Source organism: Nothobranchius furzeri, chromosome 4, assembly GCF_043380555.1.
Source record: "Nothobranchius furzeri strain GRZ-AD chromosome 4, NfurGRZ-RIMD1, whole genome shotgun sequence".
Lineage (NCBI taxonomy): Eukaryota > Metazoa > Chordata > Actinopteri > Cyprinodontiformes > Nothobranchiidae > Nothobranchius > Nothobranchius furzeri.
Window position 1 is genome coordinate 56,103,838 of NC_091744.1, and position 12,292 is coordinate 56,116,129.

The window sequence follows — 12,292 nt, forward strand, 5'->3', positions numbered from 1 at the left end:
GTCCAACACTGTAGCTCCGGGGTAACAGAAGGTCAGGGCTCCTCTCATCCTGACATTACGAATGATGGAATCCCCAACGATGAGAGTGGTTGGTGGTGGTGGTGGTAGTATGGGTGAGTTAGTTGGTTGAAGCTGGGCAGAGGACCCTTCCGGGACCTGCTGACTGATGGGTTGAGCTCCCCCGGGGCTGCAGCAACGAGAAGTCAGTGCACCTTGGTGGGTCCCAGCTTCAGTCTGGGGGGTTGTGCGACGTAGATGGCTGCTGCCGTTCAGCTGGTCCCGCAGCAGCTGGGAAGATCCTGTAAAGTCATGGCCAGGGGCTGGCAGAGGAGGAAAATCCAACTCCAAGGTGCCGAAACGGTTGGACAAGGACAGGCTAGGTGGAGGAGATCAGTGGCCACCGCCCCGCGTACCCCCACCTTCGCCGGACCCAACCTTGACCCATGCACCCTGGGGCAAGGGAGTGGAGCTGAGGGGGGCTTTCGGCTTTGCCCCCAGCTGGAACCAGCGCTCCTCCTCCGCCGCGAATGCTGTGCAGGCCCCCGGCACTCCGAGCCTGCTTGGAGAACTGGAGATGGAATTTGCTCCAACAGTTACGCTGGGCTGGCATGAGATGGCATCCGCCAGCTGAGCCCCATCAGTGGTGGTGAAGGTCCGAGAGAAAATGGTTTCCACGTCGCGCTCATGGTCCTGGATTTGGTGGAGCGTGGAGATCCTCTTCTCCAGCTCTACAACTTTCTGGCTCAGCCTCACACAGACGACACACCCAGGGCTGCAGGTGAGAGGCAAGAGGCAGGTGGAAGTAGACAGCAGGTAAAAACACACAGCAGTCGAGCTCCAAAAAGTTAAAAGTTTAAAAAAAAAACTCACAGTGGTAGACAAAGAAAAAACGGTTAAAACAGAAAAGGATTAAAACCAGTTAAAAACTAGTTAAAACCGCCAGACTTGACAGCTCGCTAGTGTCTGGGTAGTGACGTCATTTGGTTGTACCTCGGTTTCACCGGCCGGCTTTGGGACCCTGTAGTGACTGTTCTGTGACATCAACAGGTCATCTGTTCAGCCTTTTCAATTTGAACCAGAGCGAAACATTAATGACATCACTGACCATGTTTCACAAAACGAGCATCAACATGAAGAGCAAGAAGGGTGGGATGAAGCGAGTGCAGGACAAAACCACGTGCGGCAAATGTCTCCATAGTAGAGTGGTGAGTGTTTGTTGTCAAAAGCTCACATTTTGTCAGCAGAAGTTAACGGTAAACAATCGTGTGATCAAACTTATTCAATTATGAATGATTTTGGAGAATTTTAGCGTCCAGAGCTGTTGTGTGCTTTATAGATGAAATGATTAGGATATTCAGTGAAACGACTTTACTCATTTTAGCAGGTATCATATATATGTGGACAACACTGTATTGCTACACCTACTGCTTGTTTTACTGACGGGAGAGGTGAATGTTCAGCTTCATCCGTGACGAGTGGCGTGTCCGATGGTTAGCTGAACGTGACAGAAGTGGCAGCTGCAGAAGCGGGTTGTTGGCTCAGGAGAGCGTCCGGCGTCTCTCGTCACTCCGAGGGCATTTAGGCTCCTTGTGTGGGAAAATGGTCGGTAAAGCATTCAGTTTCTGCCTTCTCTTATACCCAGCCGCTCTGGTGAGCTCTTTAAGTAGTTGTGGTCGACTATAAGCCTCAAACGCATCAGGAGAAAATGTTGGGAACACAGTTGCAGATCTTTGGGAAGTTGTGTCTGTCCACGGGCATCTTCACACTGCTTTCTCCTCTTCTTGCCAGTGGGAAATCTGTAAACTCACATCACTTCCATTGTTGCCCTTTGGCTGGAATTGCATCCAAAAGCAGCACAATGCAGCATTTTACTTAATTATTAATACGGTGAGTGTGTAAACAAACACTAGCATCAATAGCTATTCTTCCAAGTAAAACCAACATACGTCATCACCCCCAGAGTGCATTGCGTGTGGAAAACATAGCATCTTACGTATGCCAAAAAAATTTACTAAATATTACAGATTTATAAATAAACAGCAATATTTTGTGTGTTTATAACATCACAGTTTGGTACAACAGAAAACTTGTGGCACATTAGGGCATAGACGTCCTCATAGCCGGAGTTCCTTTTAAAGCTTCATTTATTTGCTCAAACAAGCAGGAAGTGCAACTGAAACTGATTATAAACAAAGTGCTGCTGCATTTAGCAGAACAAGATCAAACCCAGAACGAAGAATGAGTTATGATTTTTGTCCATGTCGGGCCACTTTTGTGCTAAAATATCAAATATGCTCAAGTCATCATCAAGTCAACAGATGCAAGTTGATTCAAGTCGCAAGTCACTGGCGTTCAAGCTCGAGTCAAGTCGTAAGTGTTTATAGATTTTATCAAGTCAAGTCAGAAGTCCTTAAAATAATGACTTGAGTCTGACTCGAGTCCAAGTCATGTGACTCGAGTCCACACCTCTGGTCTTTGAGCACATCCCCCTTTCTTCATGAAAATTCATTTCCCTTACTATTCATAACTTGCCCCACCTTTTTAAAACATTTCCTTCTTCCTGTACTTTGGCTAAGATTCAAAACCCCAGAGTCAACATGAGACTAGGACTCTGTATGTACTTGACGAGCCTCGGGGGCTACAGGTGTCTGTTTTTAATTAATCACTTCAAAAATCGAATATTGTAGCTGGATATTAAGGACTTTTAGCTTTGAGTTTTGGGTGAAAATATGTGGCAACAATGTGTTTACTTATCTGGTGCCACTTGCTGATGTAAGACAAGTTGTCTTACATCAGCAAGTGGCACCAGACACGGCGTCAGAGTGTCATGGTTCGTGGTGAGCTGCCAGCTTGTAACCCTGTTTTTTTCCTCTGAGTATTGTTTTCACAGGTGGGCGTGTCTGAGAGCTCCTAGCTGCAGCTGATTTCACAATCAAGGCCCAGGGGATTTAAGGAGCAGTGTGACACTTCACCACGCCGGATGATTACTCTGTTTTGTAGCTTTTGCCACCAGCCTGATTCTGATATTTGTACCCTGTTCATGTTAATCTGTCGCCTGAAGTTCCTGAATGCCCTTCCCTGCTCTGCTCCAGGTTCATCTTCATCCTTCGTCATCTCCAGAACAACCCCGGATCTCTGCATTCCTGGCCACACTGCGTCATCCCCTGGCCGCCCGCTCTCAGCCGCTCACCTGCCATCAGCCATCCCTACATCACTTCTCTGGATAAATCAATTCCCTCATCTCCTGGATCTCGTCAGCTCACCCGGACCTGACCTAACCCTCCCTTTACATTTCACCACTACCAAGAAACAGTAAGCCCTGCCTCCAGATAAGTCTCCATTGCTTCCACCTTGTGTTCACTCTGTCTCTCCTCCTCAGAATCCCCTCCTGGTATCCTGCTGCCAGTCCTGCACTTCGTCAGTTCCCGTCTCGCCTTTGCTCCTCTACTAATAATAAAACCCTTTACTTACTTACCTGTTCTCCTTGTTGTGATTCTGCATGTCGTGGGTCAAGAAATTGCCACCCAACATGACACAGAGGTATAATAACTTGTGTCAGTTCCAAATTTCTCACTTTCGCCTGTATGTAATCAGGTAACAGTGTTGTCCATACTCAACAGGCGTGGACAAAAAGGTAGGTACCCTTCGGTCAATGAAAGAAAAACCCACTATGATTACAAAAATAACTTAAATCTGATCAAAGTAATAACAAATAACCATTCAATTAAATTTAACTAATAAAATTCAGACATTCCTTTTCAACCATGCTTCAGTGGAATTATTTAACCCTCCCACTGTCCTAATGGGTGTTACCCCACGAGGAAAGTTGACCATTGAGCAGGGTTGATGGTTTATCCCTTGGGTCCATGTGGCAGGGGTGAGGAGTGAGCACCACCTCACCCCTGCCACGTGGACCTAAAGGGATGAACCATCAATCCTGCTCAATGGTCAACTTTCCTCATGGGAGTCACCCATAAAGACAGTGGGAAATGAACTCATGGAACAGGCCTGGACAAAAATGATGGAACCCCCAGAGAAGACTAAAATAATGTGACCAAAGGGACATGTTCATTTAAGGTTGCCCACTAATTAGCATCACAGGCGTCTATAATCTGTATATAGGGCTCCAGGTAGTCACTGTGTTTGGTGACACGGTGTGTACAACACTTAACTTGGACCAAAGGAAGTGAAGGAAAGAGCTGTCTCAGAATCTTAGAACAAAAATTATAGACCAACATGTTAAAGGTAAAAGCTTTAAGACCATCTTCAAGCAGCTAGATCTTCCTTTGACTGCAGTTGCAGCAGCCAACCTCCCTGGACCTGGCCGCAGGAGGAAAATTCTTGACAAATCAAAGAGACGGAGAATCTGAATGTTAGCAAAAGAACCCAGAAAAACTTCTAAAGAGATCCAAGGTGAACTTCAAGCTCAAGGAACATCAGTGTCAGATCTCACCATCCACCATTGTTTGAGCCAAAGTGGACTACATGGTAGATAACCAAAGAGGACACCATTGTTGAAAACAAACCATTAAAAAGCCAAACTGGAATATGCCAAACTACATGTTGACAAGCCCTAAAGCTTCTGGAGAATGTCCTATGGTCAGATGAGACAAAAATGGACATTTTAGCCAAGGCCCATCAGCTCTATGTTCACAGATGAAAAAAATTAAGCACACCAAGGGAAGAACACTGTCCCTACTGTGAAACATGGAGGAGGTTGTGTTATGTTCTGGGGCTGCCTTGCTGCATCTTGAATCTGTGCAGGGTAAAATGAAACCTTAAGATTATTAAGGGACTCTAGAGAGAAATGTGTTGGCCAGTGTCAGAAAGCTTGGTCTCAGTCACTGGTCATGGATGCTGCAACCGGACAATGACCCAAACACACAGCTAAAAACACCCAAGAATGGCTAAGAGGACAACATTGGACTATTCTAAAGTGGTCTTCTATGAGTCCTGACCTCAATCCTATCAAGCATCCGTGGAAGGAGCTGAAACATGCCGTCTGGAAAAGGCGTCCTTCAAACCTGAGACAACTGGATCCATTTGCGAGACAGCTGCAGCTAATCAACCATCACCCTGGCTGTGTATAAAAGGAGTGAGACATCTTCAACTCGCCGGATGATTACTCACTTTAGCTCGTGCCACTAACCTTTCTCTAGTAGAACTCTAGGCTCTAGTACCATAGTTAGTAACACTAAGCCTAACCCCTCTAGGCATTCGGCTCCACCTAAAGCTTGGTTTATGCTTGACACATTTACTTTCCGCTTGGTGATGCGGCTCGCGGATGAAACACGCTTCACAACCTGCAGCATTTATGGTTCATGCGGCTTGTCTCTGCAGTGAGCCAACATTCTCCCAAACTGAACAGGGCAGCATGGAGCTCTACGGCATGCATCCAACACTACACCATAGTAGAAGTAGAAATTACTGTGTACAACATGGCATTCCAGAATTTTTAACAGCATCCTCGTTTTTTCCGACAGTGCGAGCTATTTCTCTCCAAGAATTATTAACATGTTGATCACGGTGATCTTTGAGAGCTGAATCATACAAATGTCTGTATTTACGAACCTCTGCCATACTAGTTCTTGCCGGTCCGCCATGTTTTTCTGCGTCCGACCGTCTGCATGGTTAGAAAATTTCCTAGGTGCGCGGTGCGGAAAGTTTGGGAAGTGCGGAGGCGCGGTTGAGGGGCGTGGTTGTAAAAATGACGCAATTTTGCCGCGCGGAGCCGTGCGAACCTCGCGGACGCGTCAAGCATAAACCAACCTTAACTCATCCACAATAACTGCTCTGGACTTCCCCTTAAGCCATGTCTCTTCCTCCCCTCTTGGACCAATCCACTCTCCCACCGCTCAGCTCACCCACCCACAGAGACTCTTGTCACCCACGCCAACTTCCTGGATCCACCTCAGGCCCGGTATTCCCCCCTCTCATCCCCTACCTCTCCATCCACAGTAAGATTTGGTTTTCTCACAAGTTAATTCATGGCTTTGATCTAAGATTTAAGACTGTCTGTTTTCCCAATGCTGCTCTGAGCTGCGTTGTCAGTGCACCCTAAGATCAGCCTTACTAATAAACTTTATTTTTACTCCTCACCGGTGGTCCTGGGCATGATTCTGCATGTCTTGGGTTAGGTCCCTTCCTCAAAGCAAGTCTGAGATGAAATATTGACAGAACTTGCAAATAAAATAGTCATGACAACTCATGCCAGTAGAGCTCAACCCCTGATGTTTTCTGAAAAGCCCCGAATCTAATTTTGTCATTTGAAGAGTAAAATAATTGCTTGGAACTGGCAAAAGAACAGCTGTCACTGACATGTTTATGTTGACAAAAGTAATAGTGAATCTAAAATCATGGCATTGCTTTAAACTGTGGTTCAACAGAAATTAAGAAAAGGTCCAATAAATAGTATTTAGTTGAACAACACTTGGAGGAGACCACTGCAGCCAAAGGATTTCTGAGCCTCAGACACCTGTTGACAGGTGTTTTAACCTTCTGCTCATTAGTGAAGTTCTAATTTTTTTGGGACTGTTTTGTTCTAATTCTTTTTTCAACCACAATTCAAAAGCACATTTATATTTCAAGACTCAAGAACAGTTTAATTCCCCAAGTGATCACCATTCTGAATGCATGCACCAGAAACTCTTTATACAATAATCTAGTTGCAATTATTTGACCTTCAGATGCCAGCAGTGTTTCTGGTACTTTTATTTATCCTGTGATTTTTCCGTTTTCTTCACTCATATAAGCATTAGGACCCCGAACTTTGAGCTTCATCGTGCCAGCAGCACTTCCTGTTGTTGAACAGTGGCAGTAGAGCTTTCTAATTCTTATAATTATCAATTAGGTTTTTTCTATTTGCTATATTTTGAATTTCTATTTTTTTCAGTGACTTCTGTGAATTTTGTCTTTTCTTTAATGGAAGCATGTGAATAAATGTGAGGATTACTGTATAAACATGGCTCAAATCCTAACGTAAGTTCCTGAGAGGATTTGTTTTCACAGTACTTATGCATTTACTATATCAACATATTAGTTCATTAAGTGTAATCTAGTGCTTTTTGTCTGCTTGAAGACGGTCAGAATGTGAAAGTTAAAATGTTTCATTAAAAAGTAGAAAATCACTAATCCGGGCTAAGCCTAAGCCTCTGATTGTTCCTATCAGGAGAAATGTTTCTATAACATAGTTATTAATACTTAAAGGGGCATTATGGAAGTTTGACAGCCAAAACATGTATAGAAATAATAAATTTCTTCTTCATACATTCTCCTGCAATGCCCTGATCCTGTAGACTGAGCCCCGGCAATTTTACTGTGATTGCCTGTTTTTCTGTAAATTCACAGAAAAAGAGAGATGCTCGGGTCGAGCAAGCTGCTTCATGCGCGTTCAGGCTCAGGCATAGCCCGTAGCATTTGCTATCAGTTGCTTTAGCAGCAGAGAGAGAGGCAGTTGCACTTTGTCGCTGTTCCTAACGCCTAGTGACATAGCTAGCTACATTTCTGAGGACCCTTAGCTACTTTCTTCTAGATATTTCCTGCAAATTAGCAACAAAATAGCCATTTTTGCTCGAACCGTTCTTTGAACGTTGTTTCAGCTGTCATCAAGGATATAAATGTTACAGATACAGAAGACATCACTGACGCTTACGCTCACCTAGTAAGACATCGGACTCTCGTGCAGAAGACCCGGGTTTGATTCTGGATGTGAACATAGTTTATTTAGAGTTTCTTTTTTTACATTAATGGTATATTTTTTTACAGTAAGATGCCCAAATTTTTATTTGAGACTCGCCGAACGGCATTGAATTCACAGATAAAAAAGATGTGGGTTCAATTTTCATTTTGGAACAATTTTTCAAGCAAGGGAAGGGAATGATCTGAGAATGCAGGAGGACTGACCCATCTTAAACCTTTGTCGGCTGTGCTGAAGAGAAAGGTACCAAATTATTTAATTAATTAGCTGCGCATTCTTCTGTCCTCTGTCCTCCGGGCCACACACACACACACACACACACACACACACACACACACACACACACACACACACACACACACACACACACGGGACTGTCTCAGCTGTTATTTTCGTTAAGGAGTGTGCACGTACAGCATGCGCGCCTCGTGCACGAGCCTACTATTGAAGCTGCCGTTACGCTTTTGGCCTGAGGGGGCAATCGCGAGCATAAAAATTCAAAACCCCGTAAAGTCCCTTTAATGTTCAAAAATTTAAAAAAAGCAGACCCTGATATGGCACTAAAGGTAATTAGTGTGACTCATGTGAGCCAATGGGTAAATCTGTGTGTGTGTGTGTGTGTGTGTGTGTGTGTGTGTGTGTGTGTGTGTGTGTGTGTGTGTGTGTGTGTGTGTGTGTGTGTGTGTGTGTGTGTGTGTGTGTGTGTGTGTGTGTGTGTGTGCGTGTCTGATAACTTCCCTTTAGCAAACACTGATTGAAGTGATACCGTTTTCAAGTTGGCACTGAGTCTTAGAAACCTTGACTGTAAAAGATAGTTTAATGGAATGGTTTAAATACCAGTCAGTTCACGCTCTAGGGTTACAGAAATGGTGTTGGGAGCACAAGCAGGTGTTAGGCCTACGATGGTTCTGCAACAGTGGTCTGTCTGACACAATGGTTGCAATGCCAGTGCTTCTCAGGAAAACAAACAGGTGGTTTGCTGATTTTTTTCTGGTATTTGATTCACTATATGAGTAATGTCATGTGGTGAGTGTGAAGTCCAGAAAATGTGTGTCTCACCACACTCATTGCATGAGGCTGTTATAACATGCTGGGACACAGGGATGCTGCTGCAGAGGAAGTACAACCAGAAGTTTTCAAGCAACTATTATATATTTGAAGGTTATTGCTTGATTGACTGTCTTCTTACAGCAAGCCTTTCTGTTTTTCCTACTGTAATGAGTAAATAATCATCATTTATTTAACTACAACTTTTGCAGTCAGTCCTATTCAAGATGGCAACCACCGCTAAATAAAAACTTATTAGCTAGTGACAATAGTCCAGGGGTCTCATTTATCAAACATTGGTAGAATCCTTACTAAAACTTACTTACTTGAGCTCAGCAAAAAAAAAAAAATTACTTATGCCAAGTAGGTTTGTGATCTATCAAACATGGAGTATGCACAGCTGCATGCAATCTCTGCTTCATAAATCAGAAACTATCTAGAAAGGTTCTCAGCTGCTTTTTAGTCACATCCTGCCCTCACCACGCCCACTCACTGCCATAAATAGTCAATGCAAAGTACCTTGTGGATCTCATGCATATACATAAGCCGGCTGTTGCAGCGCTCCGCCAATGACATGGCGACTGTAGATCAAGGCAGATCAAGGAAGTGCAATTTCACAGAAGCAGCAGTTGAGGTACTTGTGGGTGAGGTGGAGAAATGAAAGGAAGTGCTTTTGCAAAACAAATAAGAGAAAATCCACGGAGTGGCACAGCGTTGCTGAAGCCGTCAGTGCTGAGTTCTTCAGAGAGATCTGTGGCGGATATAAAAAAAATGGTCCAATTGGGATTCAATCCCCAGACTCCCAGGTGAAAGTCATGCACGCTAACCAGTCAGCTAAACAGAGGTCTCTGTTGTCCAAGTAGCCAAAGTACATGATCAATTGGGTCACAGTGGCAGGACACACACCGTCACAGACGCATGACATTCTGTCTCAATCTGTCCCCCTGCTGGTATTCTGCATTCTGTATTCTGGCTTCAGGCTGTGTGTGTGTGTGTGTGTGTGTGTGTGTGTGTGTGTGTGTGTGTGTGTGTGTGTGTGTGTGTGTGCGTGCGCGCACGTGCGCATGTGTGTGCGTTTGGGGTTGGGGGGGTCTTGTTCCGCGTGACAACGAAGCGGTACAAGTGATAATGCTGCAGGATTTCATAATTGTATCTTCTCAGCAGCAGCACTGCAGGTGCTCTCCATGTCCAACATGTGTGTAAGCCAGGTCCTTAGTCAACTTAAAGTTGCGCACATTTTTCCGCTAAATTTTCTTTCATAAATCCCAAAGTTTGCGTGGAAAGTTGCTTACGCAGTTTTCCGACCCCGTTTTGTGCGTAAGCAAGCTTGATGAATGAGGCCCCAGAACTGCTAATCTTGTTTTTTAAAGATTAGTCCAAATAGTGGAGCTGGTGTTTATCTCTAGCAGTCATCATCAAGTGAGAGGCAGGACACACCCTGGACAGGTCTCCAGTCCATCACAAGACCCAAACAGAACCTAACCCTGCTACTTCAACCTCATTATAGAAGTATAACATCAACTTTAATTTGAAGAGGAATGGAGAAACGTTTAGAAAAAAGCCGGCAGCAACATAGATTTATTAGCGCTTTCATTAAAAGGTTAAAGTTGATCAGTCAAAAGAATTTACTGCAGTCAAACAGAAAAACTGATCCGGCTCGTTTAAAATAGAAAAACCTGCCAATTCTGCCTTCTTTATTGCTGCATTCATGCCAAAAAGCACATTTGCATGCACATACTGATTAAGAGGTTTTGTGTTTTGATACTATATGTACATTTGATGGGCAAAACGAGAACTACTTTGAGCTTCTACTTGCAGGTTGCTGCATGATCATGTGGATTTGCAGAAAGTTTAGTCCTAGCTGTGCTGTCTGACACAGAGGAGCATAGATGTTTTAAAGGCATATAAAATCCTGGCAGACTCACGACAAACTTCCAGCTGAGCTAAAACTCACACACAACTGGAAAATCCCCTTATGCATCTTCTACCTCCACTCACGCGGCTAACTGAAGCCTCATGCTTCAATTGCTGCGTTTTCCTTTATAGACCAAATTTAGCAAATGATTTTAATGAGAAGGAGGGTAGAAGCTGTGTGATGCTCACTGCTTTATAACACGGGCCTAGTAGCCATTAATTAAAAACAAACGCATGACTACTCAGCATATTCCACCACAGCAACCTCTATGTGCTCTTTAAGCTGAACAAGTGTTTGCCCTTTATGTTAAATTCATAAAAAAACACACAAAAAACTCATGCAGTTACATTTACCTCATCACGTACTGCATATTGAAGTATTTCTGGTATGATGTCACATAAACAAAGATATATAACCAACTTTAAACGTCATCTTGATGCATCCGTGTCTTTAAAGTTTGCCTGTTAAAGTAACCAAACAGAGTTGCTGTCTTGGGGGAGGCTGGGGCAACATGAAACACATCTGCCCCGGGGCAGCTTAGTCTGGGGAGGGCTCGGCTCTGGCACCAGTGGTCTGCAGTTTGTTGGGGAGTCTTCTGATGATGCGGTGAGCTGCATGTGATCAGTGTCACTTTAATTTGAAGTCATCATGTGGTTTTAAAACGCTGATGCCAGGAAGTAGTCCTGCTCACGCGTAACTTTATCCCCTTTTATGTTAACGCACCACGTCACTAAAGGAGCTTCGTTGTGAGCCTGAAATCCACTTTTATTATTTATTTTCTCAGGGAATTGTCAGAAAACTCCACTTTTGCCTTTTTTGTGAAAGAAAATTGTAAAAATGACTTAGTGAAGTGAGGTTAAGCCATTTAAAATGAACTTAAGTGAACCTTCTTGTCTGATTGTTCATGAATATCATAATAGTTGTGTCTTAGGTTTTAGAAACTAATGTCACTAAATTTCCAAATGTTACATCAAATAACGGGGTGTAAATACGTGGGTTTTTGTATTTGGTAAACTAAGACACGTGGAAGAGGTGGAAGATTTAAAAGTAAACATCTAATTCACATTATGATTCAATATATAATCAGTAGGGGTGCAGCAGTTGGTTTTATGTCGTTCCACTGTTCGGTTCCCTTTCTGTAGAGTAAGTAAGTGGAAATAAAAGATTTTCTTCTGTGTAAGCGGGTAAAGGCTAATGACACTTCAAATGAGTCTTTACTTGCAGTAAATACAAAATATGCTGAGATGACATAGCCTAGTGAACTAGACCAAATTCTTGCTTTGCATAGTTTGGTCTAGATATGCTCCATTGGAACCTCAGCAGCTCCTTCCAGGACTCTGGCTAGCCAATCACAGCTCTCTAGAGGGGTTTCAAAAACATAAAGAGCTGTGATTGGTCCATAATGGTGGGCCAATCATAGTGCTCTATCTGCTTAGCGAACAAATCACAGAGCTTTATTGGCTTTGTGAGCCAATCAGGGCACTCTATATGCCTGGTGGGTGGGATGATGCAACAGAGTGAAACAAGAGTATGTCACATTCATTGTCCAGTGGAATGCGGAGATCATTTGAAAGACAACGGTAGAACCCGCCCCACAACCGAGAGCCGTCAATGGAGCGTGGCCAGACTAAATA